General features: G+C 40.2%; 1 long non-coding RNA gene across 1 annotated transcript in view; it reads right to left on the bottom strand.

The window, feature by feature from the left end:
- Positions 1 to 12,222: 12,222 nt before the first annotated feature.
- The window catches only part of LOC141419709 (uncharacterized), a 53,708-nt gene continuing 41,431 nt past the window's right edge, over positions 12,223 to 24,499 (bottom strand). Inside the window, exon 3 of the long non-coding RNA XR_012444329.1 lies at positions 12,223 to 16,911. This is a non-coding gene — a long non-coding RNA (uncharacterized lncRNA). The remainder of the gene's footprint in view (positions 16,912 to 24,499) is intronic.

The raw sequence follows: 24,499 nt of genomic DNA, 5'->3' as shown, positions 1-24,499 counted from the left end.
ATGATTTCAAGTTTTCTTTACATGAAAAATAAGAACAGTGGAAATATAAGATACTCAAGTGAGATAGGAAGTAACCTGGATCTATCCTTTTCTTTGTGCTATGACCATGTTAGGCATAACAATGAGGTTAATTAGAGTGACCGTGCATTGACTGTATACAGTGTGCTAGGCTTTTCTGTCCTTTAATAAAAACTGCAAAGAAGACAATAGTATTTCCACTTTGGAAATGAGAAAATTAATGTTCAGAGAAGTAAAACGACTTGCATAAAACCACATTGGTGTGCTTGCCTAGCATGCACAAAACCCTAGTTTCCATCCCCAGCACTGCAAACAAAGAAACAAAATCCATGGTGCGGAGGTTGCAGAGATAAAAATTTTATCCCAAGTCAGTTTGTTTCTTAAGCCACTGCAAGGAAATTGCAGATAAACAGATTTCTTCACACCTTAAGGATGCCCTCACAAAGAGACAAAGCAAACCAAACGTGGAATGGGCTGCCTCCCGAGCTATTGAGCTTCTCATTGCTGGGAGCAGGGCACATAATTTGCAGGGCTCAGTGTAAAAATCAAATGGCCCTATGTCCATGAAGCCATCCCTGACTAGAAGTTTGCAAGCAGAAGTTAGCCAGCCAGTCTCCAGACAGGGATGTTAGAGAGAGGAGTCAATGTGAGCTGGCACATAGGACCAGATGGCTTTAATCTGAGACTTTATGGTTCTCCACTATTAGCCCAAATAGGTTCAGGGAGCCTGGGTAGCTGACATGACACCTCAGAGGTGTTCAGATGAGAGGGAAGTCTGCAAAAGGACTCAGAGAGAACAATGGTGCTGTAATCATTTGGAGCACTACAAACATGCTTTGCCTGTGAAGTGGCACAAGCACTGAGGAGAAAACAAAAAAGAAATTCTGTCAGTGGCACTGAGGCATAATGGAGTCAGAGAGATGTGGGGTCAAACCCTGCCTCTGATACTTGCTAGCAATGTACCTTTAAAGAAGACACGTATACTTGTCCAAGACTGTTTACTCATTTAGAATATGAGCATAGTACCTGCATAGAACCTGCAGGATAGGGTTCAATGTTTTATTGAGATGATGCAAATCAAGTGCACCTGGCACTTGGTAAACGCTTAATAAATGTTAACCATTGGTTTTTTTAATTATTGGAGGGGAAGAAGGTATTGAATTGTGTCATTTGCTTCTTCTTAAGTCTTTAATGTCTGTCTTAGTCCATTCTTTGTTGCTATAATATCTGGGACTGGGCAATTTATAAAAAAAGAGGTTTATTTTGGCTCATGGTTCTGGAGGCTGGAGAGTCCAAGATACAGTGTGTCAATCTGCTTGGCTTCTAGTGAGGAAATCATGGCAGAAAAGCAAATGAGCATGTGTGGAAGGGAGAAAGGGGGCAAAACTTCCATGACAGCTAACCAACCCATTCCCATGAGAAAGGCATTCAGTCATTTAGGTGGGACCCTCCCCAGGCAAGCTACCTCCCAAACACCACCGCAATAGCAATCTAATTTCAACATGAGGTTTGGAGGGGATAAACAATATTCAAATGATAGCAAAGTCTATATAGTAATAATAGTGAAATTTCAAGGGGAATGGAATTCACAGGCTTTCTCCTAGTCCTCAAGACATTTTCACAGAAGAGAACTAGTTAAACACAATCTTGGAATTCTGCCAGGGGAATGTTTTACCTACATGGACTTTTCACAAAATCAGAATTAAGAATAAAATTGATTCCTGCCTAAGAAAGTTATACAAAATAGAAATAACCTTAACACCTTTGTTTGTCTGCAAGACCCCCCGTTCCACCTCTTCACAATTCTGTGAAACGGCCTGCATAGTGGAGCACAGATACCCACAGTTTTCCAGGAACTTCATTGTCCTTTACGCAGCACAGAAAGAATGGTCTGAGAACTAAAGGAACATTGCAATAAATCACTGAATAGCTTGGCTTATTTTTATCCTTTTAATAATAATAGAAAAAACACCCAAATCAAACCATTAATTAACTTAGCAAAAAGGCTAGAGCTATTATGTACTAATCCCCCCCACTCCCCTTGCCTCATCATGTGATGTATAGCATTTTCTTACTCTGGAAGGGTGGAACATTCTTTTGCTTTTGTTTGAAAAAAAGTACCTCTTTATTTGGCCTTGGGCTCATCTCATAACTTTTCTTTTTACTAGATTGCATAAGTCATACATCTGCACACATTTTTGATGTGTACAGGGAGTTTGAATTTTAATATCTACCCTCATCTCCAATATCTCTCCACTTTTGTCCTGTTATCCAGGACCCCAATTTCCTTGTGGACATTCATCTTGACATCTTACATACTAATTTCTGTCCAATACTTTGGTCTACTAAGGCTAGCTTTGGGACCATGAATGTGAACTCTTTCTATCATAGCCTAGCTTGGGTAGTGGGGAGATTTTTAAGGTTGGAGAGAGAAACAGAGTAGGTAGTAGAAGTTCATTGCATGTTACTTAGTTTAATAAATGCTCATTTTTTTCACATCTCCCTTCCTCTACATCTCCTGGATCACTACCCTAGGTTAGCTCTTTCTTCCCTCTCTTTTACTGTTGCTATAGCCTCCTAACAAGTTGTTCCATGCCCAGTCTCCCTCTCTCCAAACTATGCTAAACATAGCTACCAATCATCTGTCTAAGCTCAGACTAAAGATCCTTAATGGCTCCCCCTTTCCTAAGGAGTAATGTATAAACTCTTCATCCTGCCATTTGAGGCTCTTCACAGTTGCAAAATCACCAGTCTTTCCTACTTTCTCTCCAATTACCCCTTTGCATATGGCTTTGGCTTCAGCCAAACTTGACCAGGTCTTGCTTCCAGAGAACATCTTATGCTTTGCTACTTCATGGTTTCTTCCACCTGGAATTAATGCCCCTCCATTCTTTTTTTTTTTTAATTGTAGTGATGGGGATAGAATCCAGGGCCTCCTGCATGCTAGGCAAGTATTCTACCACTACACTACACTCCCAGCCCCATGCTGTTCACTCTTTAATCTTCATGTTAAATGCTATCAACTTCATGAAGGCTTTTCGGGATCCTTCAGCTGAATATGAGCTTTCTTTTTTTGTGAATTTCCACAGTACTGACATTTAGCATTTAGCTCTTAATGGCACTTATCATTTGGAGCCTATTATGGTCACAAGTGTAAAATAATCATTAAATTACATTGGTTGTTTACTGTGTTAAATGCTTTTGAGGTATTAGATGTATCACAGGTTCTTACATGTGTTGACCTCAGGATTTTTACAGGCGTAAAAATTATTGAAGATCTCAAAGAATGTTTGTATATGAAGCTGATCTCTGCCAATATTTACCTTTTCACAAATTCAAACTGAGATGCTTAAAATATTTATCAGTGTATTAAATAACAACTTTAAACACATTACATATGTTAATATACATATTTTAATGAAAAGTAATTGTGTTTTCCAACCCCCCAAAACAATGTAGTGAGAAGAATAACACTGTTTTCTATTTTTGCAAACCTCTTTACTCTTTGGATTAAGAGAAGATTGCTGGAATTCTCATATCTGCTGCGTTCAAACTGTTACAGTATCATACGTCTTGCAGCCTCAGTTTTGACCTCATAGCTCCCTAGGGGGTCCTGAGCCATTCTTTGAGACCATTTGAGAATATTCTTTGGTCTACATGAAAGAGCTAGCATACACGAAGTGCTTAGAATAGTACCTGACACATAATAGGCAATGCATAAGTGTTGGCCACCATTATCTTCCTCAGTCCTTACAATAATCAGGGAAACTAAGTCACAGAGAAGTTACTGTGCCCAAGGTTGTGCAGGTAGTAACAGACTGAGGCTGACCCTGGATTGGAAGTGACTTAGTCATTCTCCAGCAACTGGACTCTTAAGCACTATACTAGACCACCTCTCTACCGGCACAGTGAGTAAGTTAAGGGCAAGGTCTATGTCTTGTTGTCTCTATATTCCTAGGTTCTGACTCTGAACCCACTGACCTTGACCTTTAAGTAATCCCGGTATTCATAAATGGCCATTAGACAGACAGTGCAAAATTTAAATCTTGAGACTGATGAAATTGACCATAAGGTTCTGTGGAAAGTCAAAATGTTAAAGAGGAGCCAGGCATGATAGTGTATGCCTGTAATCCCAGCTATTTGGGAGAAGCAGAGGTAGAAGGATTGTTGCGCAGGCTTGGTCAGGACAAAACCATGCAATCCTATCTGAAAAAAATTAAAACAAAAGAAAGACTGGGGACATGGCTTAGGTGGTAGAGTGCTTGCCTAGCAAGCATGAGGAGGCCTTGAGTTCAAACTCCAGTACCATTACAATATATACAAGGTGGCTCAAAATTACGTTGAATTCATTGAGTTGGATAGTGACTAGTACTGATGAGAGCAAATATAGTTCCCAGGGGCAATCTCATTTCCATCGATGATAACATTTTTGAAGATCTCATGGTGGGTTTGATTCTGTCCACAACTACTAGTCAGTTGCCAATCGGGCATGCTCTGGGAGCTACCAAATTCCCTCCTGTGAGCTGTTCTTTGGGAGGCACATTAGAATGATCCTTGGAGTCACTGAAATGGCAGCTCCTGTCCCCCACTGGTGGCATTGCCAGTCTAGTGGAACATGTACCTCTCCAAACTGGAGGCACACCTTCTCCAGGGACCCTGATCCACTGTCTTTCTGCTCCCTTCATTTTTCTCATCACTCAAATGAAGTTTACAGGCCTTTCTCTGGTTTTCTCTCAACAAGCTTGCTCTTTCATTATGCTCTGTATCCTACCACCCCAACGCCTTTTCTCTCTAGTGTTCCATTCTTGATTGCTTTCCATCCCCATGATAGCTTTTAGGGAGGGGAGAGCCTTTACTTGGCCTACTTTCTTGGTAAATGCTTTGGTAAAATTCTGAGTTTCATCTGATAATAACTCTTTCTCCAAGAGGGACAGAAAACGAAAGAAAAAGGATCCTGTTTTCAGCTGTTCTTTTACATGGTAAGTCATAGAAGTCTTCTGTCAGGCTGTCATCTTTATTTCAGGAAACTCTTCCCTCAGAGACAAGTTTTGACTTGAAAACTAGACGACATGGCTTCCTGCACGGTCCTCTGGGTTTACTCTGGGCCTTCCTTAGAATGACCCCACTTTCAGGCATCTGATTTTACTTATTTGGAAAACAAGTCTTGTTTTCTCAACTCCTGAAATACAGTCACCGAAGAAAATACCCACTCCACCCTCCGACACACATACTCTCTCACGCACACCCATGCACACATAAACATACTGAAGGATGAGAAAAGCAAAGGTAAATGGAAAAGCAAAAAGTCTTATTTTCATGTATATATACCTTCCAATACTGATGAATTAAAACCCAGAGATTTATAATTTGAAATGTATGGATGGTCTTTAGGTGGTTTGTGATCCTCTTCCAGAAATTCATGCAATAATTTATTGAGCATCTCCTATGCAGTGGGCATGATTAGATGTATCCATACATGCCATGTAATTTATTTCCCACTACTTTGAGAAGAAATTATTATGACTCTCATTTACAGAAGAGGAAGCTGAATTTCAGTGAGAAGAAATGATTTGCCCAAGATCACTCAGTCAGTAAGTGTAAATATGAGTTTGAAAGCTGGGTCTGATTTGTTATCACTATTGTATCTCTTAGGTAGAAAGAGCAGTTGGACTTTCAACACCTGGGAATTGAAAGACTGGCTCTATGGATAAATGTGCTGATATGAGCAAGTGTATCTACTCATGGGACAGTAGTAGATTGCATTGTATAAGAAAACAGATAAGGTTTGGAAGTTTGAACTTCTTTTCACTGTCCAGAGGGAATAATGTAAGATTTTGGAGATAGACAATATAAACAGAAATGTGTTTTAGAAAAATCAATCCAATTCAGATGTGAATCCATGGTTCCTCTATGCTGTTGATAGTATTTTTAAAAAGACACTCTTTACTAGCAATTCTTTATTCACTCCATACCTATGCTTTGGTCAGAATCTTTACTTTCAAATACTTTAGTAAAAATTCAGAAAGCTATGTGGAAAAAAACATAGAAGAAACAAACCACACACAAACACGGGATAATTATGTACAAGTCTGGGAAGAAAGAGCACAGTGGGTCATGACGAACTTTATTGAACAGAGTGTGAATAAGCAACGTTCCAATTGTAAAGGAAAAAAACCCAGCAACCAAAACACCACCATCAATAACAAGAAACAAAGGCAGTCAGGATCTGGGAAACGTGTATAAAGGTTGTGGAAATGTCAGCTTCAGAATTTGTGATTCCCTTTTTCATAAAAGCAGGAGAAGAACTAAAAAGTAGACAGGGCAGAACCATGGAATTGAAGGCTAGACTAAATGAAGAATAATAGAACAGAAACAAGAAGGGAGGGTATAACCCATAGCTGGTTTAGATGTATCAACCCCATCAGACAGTCAAGGCAAATTCACTGGCATTAGAAGAAGCTATACCACAAGTAGGCAAAGCTTGTAAACAAACCTCCTACTGGTAACTAGTTTGCCAAATTAGTTGGCTATCTCCCAGAGTCCTTTCTCCTCATCTTTCTCTCTATTCAATTTGTCACCACATTCTTGTGAGTCTATCCCAGAAGGGTGTCCTGAATCAAGACCCTTCTCCCTTCTCCTACTGACAGGGCCACCATTTCCTTCTTCACCTGGGCCAGGCTTCCTGCTCTTGTTCCCTATTCCCTCTAGTTTTGGCTTCATTCTGCCTCCAGATTGAGCCTCCTAATACTGTCTGGCTTATGAACCTTCTCTGGTGAACCACTGCAGACAAGAGACAGTGGAATTCCTTTTGTTTTGCACAAACCAGAGGATTCTCCATGGATAGAGATGACTAAGGAGCTATGCCCACAATGAGATACTCTTGAATCAAGTGATAATAGCTTCTTCCTCCTGATCTAAGTGTGTGAACACAGGGTATAAGTGGATGCTGGTTAACTTATTCTCACACCCAACCTAAGTGAAGATCAGAGAGGGTTATCTGTCCCTTTCTCAGTTGACTATATGAGGGTCTTCCTCCCAGGAACCTTCCCCATTATACCTTCTTTCCCACCGTAACCCATCTCCTTTCCAGAAAGTACATCCTTCAATCCTCACTCTCCATATCAAAAACTCATTTGCCTTGCAAAACTCATTTCCTAAGCTTGGAGAGAGGAAGGGGACCTTTTTCAAAAGCAAGGGTAAATAAAAAAGGGTAGCACCTTGCAGTAGACATTATATCAGGGCTCATTTTTACTCATTTTGCTGCACATGGGGCTCTGCACTCTGATAACCTAGCTGACTGCACCAGTCTCATCTTGCACTTTCACTCTTCTCTTCACCCTTCATAAGCCTGACTTACCCTAGACTCCAGTCATGTCAAATTTTTTCGACATTCCTCAGACAAGCCAGGCCTTGGCAGGAGTCCAATGCACATGCTACTCCCTCTGCTTACAATATCCTTACCCTCTTATCTCTCCAGGAAATTCCTACCTTTCTTTAAGACTCTGCACAACTGTTGCCTTCCCTGGGAACCCTTTGCAAACTACCCCAGACAGAATTCATGGCATCCTCTTTTGGACTCCTGTAAGCATTTTTTTCACATTTTTTTCTTTTTTCTTTTTCGTGGTACCAGGGTTAGAACTCAGGGCTTCCTGCCTGCAAAGCAAGCACTCTACTGCTTGAGACACACCTTCAGTCCATTTTGCTCTGGTTATTTTGGAGATGGGGCCTTACAAACTATTTGCCTGACTGGCCTTGAACCAAGATCCTCCTGATCTCAGCCTCCCCAGTAGCTAGGATTGTAAGAGTGAGTCACTGGTGCCTGGCATTTTTCTTATTCTTATTATAGCTTCATCCTTATCATGGCAATGAAATGTAATTAATAACAAGATGAACTCTGAGGCAGACTGCTGGGCCTGAGTCCTGACCCTGCTTGTATGAGCTGTATGATGCTGAACCAAATACTAGCTTGTCTTGACTTTAGTTTCCTTGCCTATTATATGGGGTAAATGAGAAAATACTTATAAAGCCTTTAGGATAGAGTAGGTCACATTGTGTGAGTACACATAAGACCTAATCTTTCACTGTTGGGTTGCTACTGTATATGTAACGTGTATGTATAACATACGTGCATTATTATTACACTATTGTTGCATTATCATTGTGGCATTATTCAACATTTACTGTGTTTCTATCTTGTCTCCCCTGTTGGTTATAAATGTTTTGAGGACAGGATGCTTGTATACCCTCTCCCTTATAGTATCTTATATAATATGGGCTTATTAAATATTTGTTAGGCAGCATATTATAGTGGAAAAATCACGAAGTCAGAGATTTGAGCATTGAATTTTAACTCTTGTTATTAATTGGTTGTATGAGCTCAATCTCCCCAAGCTTCTGTTTACTCATCTGGAAAATGGGGGTAATGGTAGTAGTATCAACTTCATAAGGATGTTTTAAGGATTAAATAAGTCAATACTTATAAATCCTAGCACGTGGTAAGTGCTCACTAACTGGTTGTTCTGATCAACTTTGTATCCCTTTGCATTTAACTTAATAAATACTTGTACTTAAATGAATGAACCCAGCTATCTTGAGAAACTTGAGAGTCAAGGAGATCCAGACAGCTATCTCTACTGACTCCTAGAAATCCAGAGGAAAATGTGAATCATCTTCATTCTGTTTCATGGGTCACTCTGAACCAGGACACCAACTTCCAGCAGGCAACAGATGTGGCAGAATGAGTCACTACAAGAGCCTTTCTTGAAGGGGGGAGGGAGGGGGCTGGGGGAAGGGGAGAGAAATGACCCAAACATTGTATGCACATATGAATAAAAGAAAAAAAAGAGCCTTTCTTATGCAAGGATTGCCCCAACCCCCTACCACAGCTCATTGGACACAGTATCTCTCATACTAAGTGCTAGGTACACATTTTTCCTATGATGGGCAGAAGAAAGAATTACAAAATTACTGAAAAGCCTGAGTATCTTCAAATCTATTCCTTTTTATACTTCTTCAGTCTCTTCCCTTTTAACTGCTAATTGATTTTCCCTATTCTCATGTCCAATGTATTCAGTGTCTACACAGACATGTTTAAAGCTTGAGGCTGTCTCTATTACGGCCCCAGAAAAGCATTAAGTGTTGACACTTTAGGTCCAATACAGCACCATATTGAAGAGCTTAATGCTCCAGATTCAGATGTTCTGATATGAACCCCAGCTCTATCATTTGCCAGCCGCAAGATCTTAGGGAAGTCATTTAAATTTTACCTACTTCTATTGCCTCATTTGTCAAATGTGGACAATAAAAATGCCTACCTCCTAGGGTTTTTGTAAGGAATTAAGTGAGTTAATACATATAAAACATTTCTAAGAGCATTGGGCACATAGTAGGTGTGTGTAAATTTAGCTATTATGTTTTATCTCAACAGCTTTATTGAGGCATAATTCATATAACATAGAAACATAAGATTTACCCATTTAAAGCATACATTCAGAGGTTTGTGCAACCACCATCACAATCTAATTTTAGAGAATCTTCATCACTCCAAAATGGAACTTTGCATTCAACAGTGACCATTCTTATCTCTGCATTCTCCCCATGTCCTACCAGTCCCAAGTAACCACTAATCTACTTTCTATCTCTATAGAGTTGCCTCTTTTGGACATTTTATAGAACTGTGCTCATACAAGAGGTGGTCTCTTGTAACTAGGTTCTCTCACTTAGCCTAAAGTTTTTAAGGTTCATTCACATTGTAATATATGTCTTGGAACTTCCTTTTTATGGCTGAATGCTAGTCCATTGTATGGATATGTCACATTTTGTTTATTTATTCATAAGTTGATTGACATTTGGGTTGTTTCTCTTTGGGGCTATTGTGAACAATACTGCTGTATTCATTTATAAGTTTTTGCATGAATATGTGTTTTTAATTTTCTCCGGTGTATATGGAGAAATGGAATTGCTTGATCATATGGTAACTTTGTGTCTAATGGTTTGAAGTACTGCCAAACTGTTTTCCAAAGAGGCTGCTCCATTTTAAATTCCATCTAATGGTGGGAATGGAAGATGCGATTTTTTAACACCCTCACCAATACTTGTTATGTTATTTTATTATAGTTTTCTATTACGGGCATCCTAGAGGGTGCGAAGTGTTGTTGCACCATAGTTTTGATTGGCATCTTCCTGGTGGTTGATGAGGTAGTGCATATTTCACATGTCCTCCTTAGCTATTCTTATGTCTTCTTTGGAGACAAGTCTATCCAAGTTGTTTGCCTATTTTTAAACTGAATTATTTGTCCTTTCACTATTGAGTTTTAATAATTCTTTATATATTCTGAATACAAGTCCATTTCAGATATACATTTGTGTATTTTCTGCCACTCTATATGTTGTCTTTTCACTTTTTGAAGCTGTTATTATGAAATGAAAAGGTACAAGTTCACATATGATGAAAAGGACAGATTGTATTGGAAATGATGGCATCTAGAAATCAGCCAACAGGTACCCTTAGGTGCACTACCCTGCTCTACTTTGAAATTAAATCCAAAACAGATCAAGCTTCTACTCTGTGCCAAGCACAGTGGGGAATAAGATCTGGCCTCTATCCTCAAAAAGCTTACTAACTCAGAGGGAAAGGAAGATGCAAACATGTGGAAACTTAAATAATTATAACATGTTTAAAACAGCCGTTTAAGACCACAATAGAAAAGATGACACAAGGCACTGTGTGATTAATTGCCAAATGAATTATATGGAAAATAATTGCTATGGGAACTCGAAGGAGGGAGAGAGCACTTAGGGCTGGGGCGGTAAGGGAGAGCTTTAAGGAGGAGGGATCTGAGCAGTCTATAATTGACTGCAGCCATGTCTGTGTAATACTAAACAACGACTTGGAGGAAAAAATATTGACTATTTGAGGTGAGGTGCCTTACTGATTAAATTGATACCACCATTTCATTTCAACACTTGCAGAAATCTCCACAGTCTCACCTTCCCTACGAGCACTTAGGTGGCCTCTGTCTAGTCCAGAGGTTACCAATTAGCAATGCAACAAGGCACATCTGGCTCACAGACACATTTAGTTTGGCCCAATAAAAAAAATAGAATTGGCTGGAAAAAAAATTCAATGGGCAAATTTTCACATACAATATTTATTTCTAGTTTCTCTAAAGACATCAGAAGACCTGGCAACCCTAGAATGGAGTAGTCACACTCTAGAACGAAGGTCAATTTCACCCCTTCTTGGACCTGCAGACTATCAGTTTGAGACTTCCTAGAATCATAGCCCTTAAACTGAAAAGTAGCTCAAGTGTGTATTTGTTTCTATTTCCTGCCTTTGGAAATGTATGGTATTAGTACCCTACTAGACTACCAGCTAAAATCCACATTTTTTTTTTACTTTTCAACTCAACATTCTTTTGCCCTAAATTAAATATATCAAAGGAAAGAATGGTCTATTTGTCAAAGGATTTGGGGGGAGGGCTGGGAAGGGAGGTATTATTCAGGCACATGTCCCCAGGATATACTAAAGTGATTCAAAGTTTGATCTAGAAGACCAGTGATTCTCAAAACATCAAACCCATTGGAGGGCTTGCTACACCACAGAATGCTACACCCCACCTCAGAGCTATTGATTCAAAAGGCTCTAGATGAGTGGGGCCCAATAATTTGCATTTCTAGCAAGTCCTGAGCTGATGCTGATGCTGCTGGTCCACGAACCACACTTTATGAACCATTACTTTACATTAACAAGATAGTTGTCTCAAGAGTAGATAATTAGAGAAATCTGAGCTACTGTTAGCAACTGGAATTTAGAAAAGATCACAGGGAAAGCATGTTTGGTAGGAAGCAGAGGGAGCACAGACTGATCAGGAAACCAGAAGAGGTAGCTTCCAGTACAAGGGGTATCGTATATCCTCAAGCAGTGTCCAAAACATAGTAAGCACAGTGTGATTTACACATTCCTGATTCACTTTATTAGTATTTCCCCAATTATGCACCATGGATCCCCAGGCAATGAGCATCAGTGAGATTAAAAAAAAAGTATCCATAGTTAAAGTAGTTGGTATATTTTGGTGGTACTAGGGGCTGAACTCAGGGCCTCGCTCTTGCTAGGAAGGTGCTCTACCATTTGAGACACGCCCCCAGTCCTTTGAATATTTTTTTATCAATAAAATATTTTTAATGCCTACAATTTCTTGTATACATAAATTGCAAAACATTCACCTGTATATGCAAAAGTATATTCTCTTGCAGGTCAACAGCACCAGAAAACAAGCTAAGCTATGTAAAAGGTTTTCATTAAACTTGATTTGTCCAGTATGTAAAAGACATGATGGATTTACTAACTCCAAAGAAATCTATATTCCACTCTTAATCATACACTAAACACCTGAATATTTATTTCATCACATCCACTCACAAAATAAATAGTAGTCTAATCAGCACACTGAAAATAAAACAACCAGTCTCTTTTCATATATTTATTCTCTTTCCAAAAATGTTTTGGTCTTCTGCTATATCTCAGAAATGTACTAATAGCTGCTTTTTTAAGTTACGAAATACAAAATAACAATTTATTTCTTGGAGAAAATCTTGGGGATTATTTAAAAGTGAAATTTTGAGTTCCCATAGACTTTCTTTTTTTGTTAATAGTCTTTGAATTTCTCATGGCACACATGTAAGGCTGCCTCTGACATGTGGTACCCTGGCCTCCAAATGGACATACTTGCATTTATAGTTTAGAGAAAATACAAAGACAAGTTCTGAAAGTAGCCTTAAAAGAAAGTGCCCTTTGCTTTGATATAGCAACATCAGAAGCAAGTGGGACTGTGCAATCAGAGCCATGAGTTTTATGAAAACTACTTTCCTTACACATAATTTGTGTTAGAGAATGCCACACCCATGATCATGTAACATTACAATTATGGAACAACATTACTACATTCGTGAATTAATATTACCCAATAAAAGGCACATCTTCAAATACTGAATTAAGAAAATCTTGAAAATCAAAACAGAATACATTAAATATCAAGCACTTAATTTGTAAACCTTGATAAAATAACAGCCTATTCCAGTTTCTTCAGAGGCTTGTGAACATTTTAAAGAGTGGTCAGGAAGTAAAGAACAACAAAATGGAAGACAGGATTTGGAAACAAGGCCAACATTAATTCAAAAGACTGATAACTTTTTTAAAAAAAATAAGCCACAGAAGTATACTTTTATAATATTGATGCAAATTAGCATCTAGTATAGAAGACACATACTCAGAAGTGACAGACATTTCAACCTGACTCTTCCTACCATGTTCTAGAACTTGAATCTAGCACAATGGTTCCTTTCTGTACAAATAACTATACCATATCATTAAAAGTTAGTAAACTTTAAGCCACCAGAAATCTTTTGGCTATGACAAGCACTTGATTGTAATTACAGATTTCAGAGTCTGAATATTGAAAAAATATTCAATAATTCTCAAAAAATATACCTTAAGAAAACCATTTGAAGGGAGGAAAAGCACATAAGTGATGACAAAGATAATAATGTTCCTAACCTATTTTATTAAGTGGAATATCATACTACCCTTAAATCAATTTCATTGAAGGTATGTGAGATAGGTAAGAGGAAATCAGTAGGATTTTCTACTGCCAGAAGAAGATCTTTGTGAAGAGTTAGGGAGTCAATGCCTAGTGATTAAGGTATCTCTCATGGTTTCAACTTTAAAATTAAATCCTTGCACTTGCAAACTCAATTCAAAATAAATTAATCTTAAAGACTGGGTCACATGGTCCCATTATGGAAGGCTAACAATGGTAATCTCTAATACCCAAACTTGAAGAATAAAGTTCTTGGATAAAAATATACAAAATATTTGGACCTGTTGAAGAGTAAGGATTCTTTATAGATCAACCCCTCCTACTTCCTACTTTTCCTCACTGTTTAATGGCTTAAGATAGCCAGAACACTTAGTAGAATTGTCCTACAAGGTTAGTTCTGACTGCCTCCAACCCTCCACATTTAGAATCAAGGACAAATGCTCTCTAGCATCATAACTCATTTTTTTTGCTGACTGTCCTTTCAGATTTGGCTTCTTTCAAGCTGTATCCTAGGTCAGCCTGACTATAGCTGCCTGGACTTGAGACTTAAGTGATATAAAGTCTATAGGTTGACTTAGGGAAGGATAAAAATGTAACTCCCATAGCCCAGTAAAACACCAGCATAGGAAACATCCTTTTCTATCTGGGGAAAAAAAATCTCTTCACAGTGCATAGTTTGAAATAAAAGTGCAGTATGGGCAAAAAGAGAAGGTGGTACTCTTGATACACACAAATTTAGTTTTTGGTTTTTTGCCATTTGCTAGGAATTTAAGTTAGAAATGCAAAATAGTTAATATCAAGAGGTGCAGGGGTACATAATATGGAAGAGTTTTTTTTTTTTACTTCAAGGCCTTCCAGAGCATTTAATATGCCAATAATGCACGGCTAATCCCCAAGGAAAGGTAGAATATGCGCTATTTTATTTATTTATGCAGAACATTCAGACTTGGTTGACCAAGGGTCCTTTATTAGCACTTGGTTACTTTTCTGTAGAACATAGCATTGGTTCATGTCTAGAGTGACAAAATATTTTATCAGTGGGCAAGGATGCTTGCAACAATGGAAACAACACTGGACTGGGAGTCAAAAATCTGAGGTTTTGTCTTATTTCTGTCACTTAGTTCGGTCAGAAACTTCATCTCCCATGAAGATGAGTGTGACCAAAATTTATCATTCCTTCTCACATGGTGGCATTCAGAAGCCCCAGGCAAAAAGGAAAAAAAAAAAGTCACACACAAAACATTTTTTAACAATCTAGAATTCAGCATCCCTTTAGGGATATTCAATAGTCAAATTGAGGAAAGTGAGAAGCCTCATGTTGAGAGAAAGAAGAAAGGAAGAAAGGAAGGAGAAAAGCAAGTCAGACAGGTCGTTATAGACCATTATCCCAGCTGTAAAGAACTGGGTGAAAAGTATGGATACATCCTGTGTTTATTTGATTCCTGACTCAGAGAAAGTTTGGTTTCACAAGGACACTGAGTCAGTTTGCTTGTTTACCACAGAGTATTGGAAGTGTATTTGTATTCCAATTAATCATTAGTTGTTCTTTTTTGTTTTGTTTTGTTGCTTGAATAAAATACAAACTGAAACAAATAGAGAGACACTGTAAGTTGTATATGTCAGGATGCCACAAAGTCCCTACATTGATAAACACATGAAATACATGGCCACATGCCACATTGTGTATTGTGCCCAAATACATACATTGTTTGAAAAGAAACTGAAGGGGTTTAAGATGCAATTAATACTTACTGAATCTGTACAAGGCACATAAATACAGAAGTTCCTCAATTTACGATGGGGCTATATTTTAACAAACCAAGTGTAAGTTGAAAATATAAGCAAGGAAAGCATTGAATACACCTAGCCTACTGAACACCATAGCTTAGCAACACTGTACACTATGTAGTCTTAGTTGCTTCACCTTGTGGTCATGGCTGACCTGAGAGCCAAGTCTCACTGCCACTGCACAGCGTCATGCAATAAATAGTATCACATCACACATTGCTAACGTGATCGAAATTCAAACTTTGAAGTATGGTTTCTACTGCATTTGCATCACTTTAGAACCACTGGAAAGTCAACAAATTGAAAATCAAACCATCCTCAGGTGGGGAGGATGTAATCTTTTATCCTGAAATAGGATCTCAGGTGTATCTTGACTCTATGAGAACTGAACATGCCCAAGGGGTCTCAGAGACCCCCCCCCACTGCTGGAGACCCCAAAAGCACATGGTAAATAGACAGCATGCTTTCTGTCATACAGAAAATCAAAGTAGCTCTGTGAAGTTCTTAGATCATGCCTAGCTAGCTTCAGAAGGGCTTGAGATGCATTAGCTGGTTACTCTAACCAAGTAGCTGATTAATCCAGCCAAGCAACCTTATCAAGAAGGTGAAATTGGTTTTGACCATGAGGGGCTTTCAAGAAAGAAGCTTCCTGAATCTCCCTTGTAAGCCTTTTCTGCAGTATGCCTCTCTTTCTCATGACAGCTGAAAATTCTTTACTCTTGAGGCAGCCTGGGTGGTGAGGAATGTCTGGTTGCCTTTCATATCCACTTTTTGTCAACTGGAACAACGGTTATTCACAGTAGCCTCAAACTTCAAAAAGAGCCTGGTTTACTCTGGGATGGAGAATGGAAAGAATAATTTTGCAGGCCTTTTTCTCTGCCTATTTCCTGCCTTCTATAATTTGGAGTTGTTTTCTATTGATCTGCAGTTTTTAAAGGTGTACTGAAAGCTCTGCCCTTCCAGGCAGCTTTGCAGTATATCTACTGAGCTTTTCTGGCTTTGCTTTTATAGAATGAAATCCCCTTGTTTGGTTTTCTCCTCATTCACATCAAGGCCGTGACTGTCCACCAGCTTAATTCAGAGCTATAATTGAATAGTGTATTAAGAGTACATGTGACTTCCATGTGGTTTCTGGACTGCTGAATTCATGGGCAAGTCATTGTTTTTCCAACCATCATGCTCAGGCCCACCACATCAGCCTGTGGTGAGCTTGGATTAATAACCCTGATCTAGACTAAACACTTTCCTGACAAGTGCTGCACTATTGATAATTTCTCTTTCCCCCTTTTATGTTTTTTTATAGTAACTGCAATTTTTCTCCATCACTGTTTGAGTTTTCCAGTACTGCTTTAACGTAGAACATTTGAAAGTTCTTATCTCTGACCTTTGCCTGGGCTACAACTCCATGGCAGTGGCAGAATCATTTTGGGGAATGTCTGGTGCCATGATTTTCCCTTTATCCCAACACTTCCACTTTTGACTTCTGGTTGCTTCCGTATTTTCTCTCCTGAAAAAAGCAATTAAATTATTTGTCTTTATTTGAAAAGCCATCTATATACATAAAACCATAATAAGCAGATGAAAAGGAAATACTGTCAGCCTTCTCATGTCAAAACCCAGATGTTGGCACGTGGTACATGGACCAATAGCCTAGTCATCGAACAACACCATCTCCTCCCCTTTTTAATTCATCCAGGTGTTTTGGCATCATGCAGACATGGCTAATTTTTACACTTGATTTTTGACAAAGTCTGAACAAAATGTGAAAGCTGTTATGCTTCTCCTCTGCTGGGCAGTTACCAACGAATTCTGTTCAGAAGAGAAAACAGAAAATGTTTCATTTTAAAAGGCCAATAATATTGAATTAGGACAAAATTCCTGTGAGAGTGTATTTTATATTCTCATGAATCACGTATGAGTTTATTATGATTCATGTTTGTAGGAAAGAATGATGAATGAATTCATATTGATTAGACATTTAAAATTACATGTCTAAAAATGGTAGTATCGCATTAACTGTCTGGCAATTATCCATCTATCATCTTCAAGTGAAAGAAAATGGGTCCAAAATCAAAATGTAGCAAGAGTTAAGTGTTCAACTTTCTGCCACAAATTGTTAAGTAACTAAAACCTTACATTAACCCTTTCACAAGGACTCATGCAGCCCTGCCTCTTGAGTCTGCATTGGAGTCAAATTTATAGTCCAGATCATTGAGTCCGGAGTATATAGAAGGGACCTGTGATTTTTAGCCAAGTGACTCAACTGATGTGCCAAGGTATTGATCACTTCAACTCTCAGAGGGGCTGGGACAGGACTGGAGCAGTAAGGGCCCTTGAGCCTTAAACATAATTTCAATGAAATGAAGAAGGCTGGGAAGCACTGAGGAGGCACTGATAAAAACGTGACAGCATGTGTGTGTATAAGTGGGTGTGTGAGCTGCTGTTGGGGGGGTTGTAGGTGGATTAGGAAGCATATGGCTAGAGATAGGTGCAACGAATGCAGGAACCTGGCCTTTGGCTCCCCTCAAAAACTTCTTTATGGGGTTGTGCTCAAACAAGCCTTTCTTCCTGGATTAAGACCACATTTGCACCATGTGCACATTGCCCCTTCATTCCTGGGTCTGCCTCCCACCAGAGAGCATATCTCTCATGAAAACAAGGAAGCAGTAGAGGACTTGGGAGTCTGGTAGTGAAGCCCACCTGCCTGCGTTTAATACTAGTGCCATCACTAATCTGCTGGATCTTCTTGGGTCAGTTAGTGCATGAATCTCACTTTTCTCACCTATACAGGGAGCTAAAAACAGTGTTTCCCTCACAGTTGTTGTAAGGAATAAATGGCTTAAAGCATGCAAAGTGTTCATGCTAGTGCCTGGCATATAGCAGCCAGCCACACACCACTATGATTACTGAGCAGCTACCAGGTACCAGGTGCTTTACCCTCACCACTGATCTTCACAACATCTCCAGGAGCCAGATACCATTACAAACCCTTATCTCTACTTCACAGGTGAGTAGGAGCAAGGTCACACAACTAGGAAGAGCAGAAACCAGGCTTCAAACCCCTCCCTTACTCCCAAGGCCCATGCTCTTTGACATGTCATCACGCCACTCATGCTTCTAAAGTTTTTTTCTGCCTCTTTAAAGACAACAGTCAAGTCACACTGCTTTAGAAAAGGGGGATTCTTTTTTATTTGTTTGTTTTTTGTGGTACTGGGGCTTGAACTCAGGGTCTTCATCTTGAGCCACTCCATCAGCCCTATTTTTTTGTGAAGGCTTTTTTTGTTTGTTTTTTCGAGATAGTGTCTCATGAACTTTTTGCCTGCACTGGCTTCGAACTGCAATCCTCCTGATCTATGCCTCCTGAGTAGATACAATTACAGGCATGAGCCACTGGCGCCCAGTCACTGGTGGGAAGATGAGCAGACCAGGAGCCCCTAGCCAGCTTTCACATATGCATCAATCATGGTGGGTGACCCACTAAACCTTTCCATACTTCAGTCTCTTCAGCTGGAAAGTGGAATCTGTAAACTGTGACACCAGGGTTGCTGATGGGACATTTTACTTGGCCTGCAGGGAGAGCAGTTCGTCCCTCTATAATTCTAGTCAGCATATGCAGAGCAGTTGGGGGCCATATGTGATTCAGCTGGTTTTGTACCAGCCAGAGGCTGTTCCAGATTCATACTCCCAGGTCCCGAGTTAGTACCTGGGGTTTCTCCTGAAGAAGAGTTGCAGGAAGCCGGGTGTGGCGGTTCTTCTCTGTAATCCCAGCACTCAGGAGGCTGAGGCAGGAGGATGGAGAGTTCAGGGCCAGCTTGGGCTATGTAAAAAGACTATCTTAGAGAGAGTGACAGAAAGAGAGAGAGAGAGAGAGAGAGAGAGAGAGAGAGAGAGAGAGAGAGATGAACTGTGGCAGGGTCAAAAAACCTGCACAGTTCAAGGTCAAAGCATTTGGCATGGAAGGTGAAGAGTGTGTGTGGGTTGTTCAGGAGTTGCTGTGTTAGAATTGGCTGGAAACTTTTGGCATCAGCATGGCTCTGGCTTTTCTTCTTGGGTCTCCTCTAAAATCCTAGGGTGCTCTCATGCCTGAGGATCTCCACCTCTGTGAAATCCCTAGCCTAGGAAGGTGAACCAGGTCTTCTGCTTCAAGGCCCATGTTAAACAGGACCCCTGCAAGCTCAGTCATCAGGTTGGGACTCAGAGACCTTAACTCATGTCTTTTCTGTTTTCATCAAGCTGGAAGATGGACTGCTTTCTCTAACAGTAGCAGTGCCCAGTGTTTGGAGGGTGTGACTTATACCTGGCACTGTGCTAAGTACTTTGCCTGCATGTCCCCATTAATTCTCACACAACCCCGTGAGGGAAAGACCATTTTTTCATGCTTTTACACAAAAGGACGGAGAAGGTGAAAGTATGGAGGTGACTTGCTCAGAGTCGCACTGTTAGGAAGTAGCAGAAGCAGGATTCAAATACAGGGCTGTCTCACTTTCACCACCTGATTTCAATTACAAAACAATCCTGTGCAGCTTTGAGGTGGAGGCAGGTTGGGGAGGTAGAGGGCAATTTGCTTGTCATCTAAGGAGGCCCTGCGGTCTCCTGGGAAGGAAGGTTGGGTGGGCCTAGGTGTATCACACAGGGCCCTAGGAATGCATCTCAGACCTGATTTCAGTAGTGACCCCAGTGGAGGGCTTCAAGCCTGATTAGCTCTGGCTTCAGCAGCAGAGGCCATAGAAAGAGAGCCCCAATGTTCTAAGCAGAGGGTGGCTCCTGCCTCCAGGGCCTGTAGAGGACTCATTAGAGAACACTCTGGCCTTTCAAGCAGAAAAGTTGAAAGAATTAGAGAGGTGAAATGAACACTTCTTTTTACTGGCCATAGAACATCTAAATGCCTTTCTTACACTTAGGAATCCTGAACTGGACTGTTTTGAGCCTCCTCCACCCAACACCACTGAGTCAAAGCCCAGGGCTTGACATTATACATATTTGGTGCCCGAATAAATGGGGTCAAGCCTAGATCTAACTTTAAAATGTACGCTTTAAAAATTACCAGGAAAGAGCTGGACGTGTTATGCTAGCAGGAGGCTAAGGCAGGAGGAATATGAGTTTGAGGTCAGCCAGAGCTACAGAGCAAATTCCCAGCCAGCCTGGGCTACACAAGGAGACCCTGTTTCTTTGAGAACAATTGTGAAAAATTTCAAGCACACACAAAAGTAGTTTTGGTAAAATAGTATAATGAACACCTATGTACCCATCACCCATATCCAACACAGCTACCTAGATTTTTCATGCTACCTTTATCTGCCTCCTTTTTCTTTTCTCTTTTACATTTTGCCTTAATATTCTGAAAGAAATCACGGGCATTACACCATTTACCCCTTCTAGCTCAGTATGCATCTTTAAAAAGTTAAGAATATTTTCATGCACAATGATAATATTATCACTCCTAACCAAACTAAAGAAATTTCTTTCAAACCATGCTGTTGAGCACGATATTGTAGTCTCTCCATTCTGCTTGCTTACCCAGCCCCCAGTAGGAAGCTTTCCTTGAGCAGCTGCTCTGCACCCCCTTGGAGCTAGAACTGCAGTTTGATGTGCGTTGGGCCCTCATAATGTGCCCTTTTAGGTAAGCAGGGGGCCAGACTCCCTTTGCCTTGCTCTACAAAGAAAAATGGAGACGCGGAGCTATTAAGTGCCTTGCACAAGGTCACATAGTCAATTAGTGGCTGATGAATGGGACTCAAGTACTGTGGCTGGGTCTATACAGCCCCAAACACAATTTGCAAGGAAATTAAGTGAAGGGACTCCTGTCCTGGGGATGGTACTACGTAGTTTCTGTTGCTACTGAAGTCATTGCCATTTAGCCCCAAGCAAATTCTTTCTGTGGGACAGTCTGATAATGACCCATTAGGACAGCCTGATTGATGGCATCAGTGGGTCTCCTATGTTTGTTTTCCTCCATCTGATTCTATTGCAGCCACTATGGAAAAGCAGGCAAGTGACAAACTGAGCTTTTCTCCTCTTATTTCCTTGTTCCTGGGACCCTCGTATCTCACCTCTTTCTAGGCTTGGATTAATTTAGATCCTTTTCGTTTTTGCTCCCTTCCCATTTCAAAGACTTCTTAGGTGCTGGGCTCTCTTGAGCTTGACCTCCATGTCTAATTCTCCAGGCCTCTTCTAGTCCCATGATCATCCACCCAATTTTTCCAGATAAGGCTCATAGAGCCTTGCATTCCAAAAGGAAAACTGGCCAGTGGAAGGAAGAAAGGAATCTGTGCTGTTGGCTGATGGAGGACTGATCCATCAGCCTGAGTCCAACACAGGAGAAAGAATAACTAAGTGTTTAAGGGAGAGGGAATTCAAGGGGAGGGAACTGGTTATACAGGTGATTAAAGAGCTGCCATGTCAAGCAGAGGACAATGACGCAACCTGGAGATTAGTCACATCAGGGAGCTGCTACCACTCCTATGCTAGAACCTTCGACTGGGTCACTTGGTAGAACTGGAGCCACAGAAACCTGGTCAGTGGTGCCAGAGCCACAAAAGAGATACAGTCAGTGCTAGGGATACCAAACGAGGCACAGAGGGAGGGAGAGAAATACCATGGTTTCTTTTTTTCCTCTTGCTTTCCAATGTCCTACCATTACCAAACCCACCAGAGCTTGGGAAACAGCCTCTAAGGGTCAAGCCGCCCCACCCCTGTCTCTGCTACAATTGTCAGCAGACAGGAAAAGGAAGATATGGATTTGGGGAGTAAATGGGCCCTGATCTCTTCCTGCCTCCCCACCACCCCCATCCACTAACCTATTTAGGTATATCAGATATATATCTGTTAACAGTGCTTTCATCCAAGGGAAACTTGACAAGAAAAAGACTCAGCTATGAGCATATGGAGTAGAGCATGAACCTATTTCCTTGACTATCTATGTGAACATCTCATCTTATCATCCAAAGACTAACCCTGTTCTCTTATTTTCTTGAAGCTGACAAGAAAAAGACTCAACTATGAGCATATGGGGTAGAGCATGAACCTATTTCCTTGACTATCTATGTGAACATCTCATCTTATCATCCAAAGTCTAACCCTGTTCTCTTATTTCCCTCCCCTTGCTCCATCTTCATGCATGGGTGGAGTACAACAAAGAGAGGCAGGCCATTTTGCTTTCTGCCAATGTGTAATACATTCATTGGCTACAGACAGTGTAAGGCCAACCTCCTTGCCTGCAGGGCTTCAGTTTGTGAGCAAGGTTCTGAACTGCAATGCTGTCAGGCAGGTCAACCTGCTGGCACCACTGCCCAGAAACAGACCTCATGATCCTCAGGTGTTCCACAGGTTTGGACGTATAAGTTGAGAGATAACAGGGAGGGGGAAAGAAAGAGCCCAAAACACGTGCTTGCCCTCACCTTGTTTCGTTTACTCTCCTTAACTGCTCAAGGCACTTCTGCCCATTTCTGAAAAATAAACTTTTAAAGGGCTTGGGATGTAGCTCAGTGGTAGAGTGTTTACCTAGCAGGCAGAAGACCCTGGGTTGATCCCAGCACCAAAAAAGAAAAAGCAAAAAATGAATAAATAGATAAAAAAAATTTTAAATTTCAGAGCAATTAAAAATTTTCAAAACAGTTGCAAAGACAGTACAGAGAATTCCTATATATTCATCACCCACTTTCCCACAATGTTAACGTCTTTTACACAACCATCTTATATTCACTTTTACAAATAAGAAAACTGGGGCTCAGACAGATTAAGTGACTTGCCAAAGGCCACAGAGCTAGGACACAGCAGAATAAATAGACATAAATCCAGGTGGATCTCAGTGTATCACACAAAGTGGAATTAGTTGTTTCCATTTCATTATATGGGAAGTCACTCTCTGAACTTGGAGCCCTTCAGCTCACCTCATAGTTGACTTGCAAACATTGTCAGAGAGCAATTCTTCCACAGAGTCATAGAATGTTAGCCCTAAAAGGTACATATGACATCATTTAATTCAGGGAAGGCAAATAAGCTTCATTTTACTTGCCCACTTCAATTGAGCAATAGATGCTACTTGAAACCTGGTATTGAGAATGATTCTAGGACTGTGTCTTAGCTTGTTAGAAATGCATGCCCGCCACGGATGTCAAAGAGGAGAGTGATGGAATCCATGTCATCAATTAGCCATACCTCAGTGAATCTCCTCACTTTACAAAGTATCTGAAGTCCAGAGACAGGGCAATGACTGCCTCATTAGTGGTACAGCAAAAGGCAGAAGATGGTCTCCTGACTCATAGTCTTGTGTTTCTTCTGCTGTATAATGGACTCATAACAAAAATAATAATAGCTACCACTTACAGAGTGTCCACTCATTGTCAAGCACCATGTAAAGCACGTTCTACTCTTCCACCTTACTTTTAATCCTTACAACACTGCAAGGTAGGTATTTTGATCCACTGACTTCGTAATGCAGAAACCTAGGCTCAGTGAACTTAAAAATGCACCTACAGCCCATAGTGATCAAGTGGTAAAGGCAGAATTTAAACTGAGGCTGGTCTAGCTCCAAAGCTTAAACTCTAAGCTCTCGCTTCTTTACAAACATAACCTTAAATTTGTCATCACAGTTTACAACAGGTGGCAATGACATTGGTCCCACTGATTTGGTTAGGACTAAAATGAAATCAAAATCATTTTTATTCTTACTAATTTTTGCTTGCAAGCCCTTACCTATGTGGAACTGATTTCCTTAGGCTATTTTGTATTAGATGTGTTAAAAATTGACATGTTAGGGGAGCTGTCGTGAAAGGTGACCTGGCTCACTGACAATAAATGATTAATATAACCTCATTGTGCAGCTAGTCTGCCTTACTGAGTCTCTCATACGCAAGACTCAGAAAAACAACAGGTCAAACAATAAAAATCCATGCTAGCAGACCATAGCGTGGGATGACCATGGATGAGTCAGGGAGAATCAGAAGATAATTAAGTAAAAGGGAGTTGTATGGAGTTGAAAGATAATTAAAAAATGTTCCTTCTCTAGCCTAAGAATATCTGACATTATTAGCAAAGGTGACGAATAGATAGGGGGAAGAGATGAGTTAATTAGAACTAGTAGATACAACATTTTA

This window comes from Castor canadensis, chromosome X (assembly GCF_047511655.1).
Source record: "Castor canadensis chromosome X, mCasCan1.hap1v2, whole genome shotgun sequence".
Classification (NCBI taxonomy): Eukaryota; Metazoa; Chordata; class Mammalia; order Rodentia; family Castoridae; genus Castor; species Castor canadensis.
Note: the sequence above shows the minus strand (reverse complement) of the source record. Positions and strands in the feature narration are given on the sequence as shown.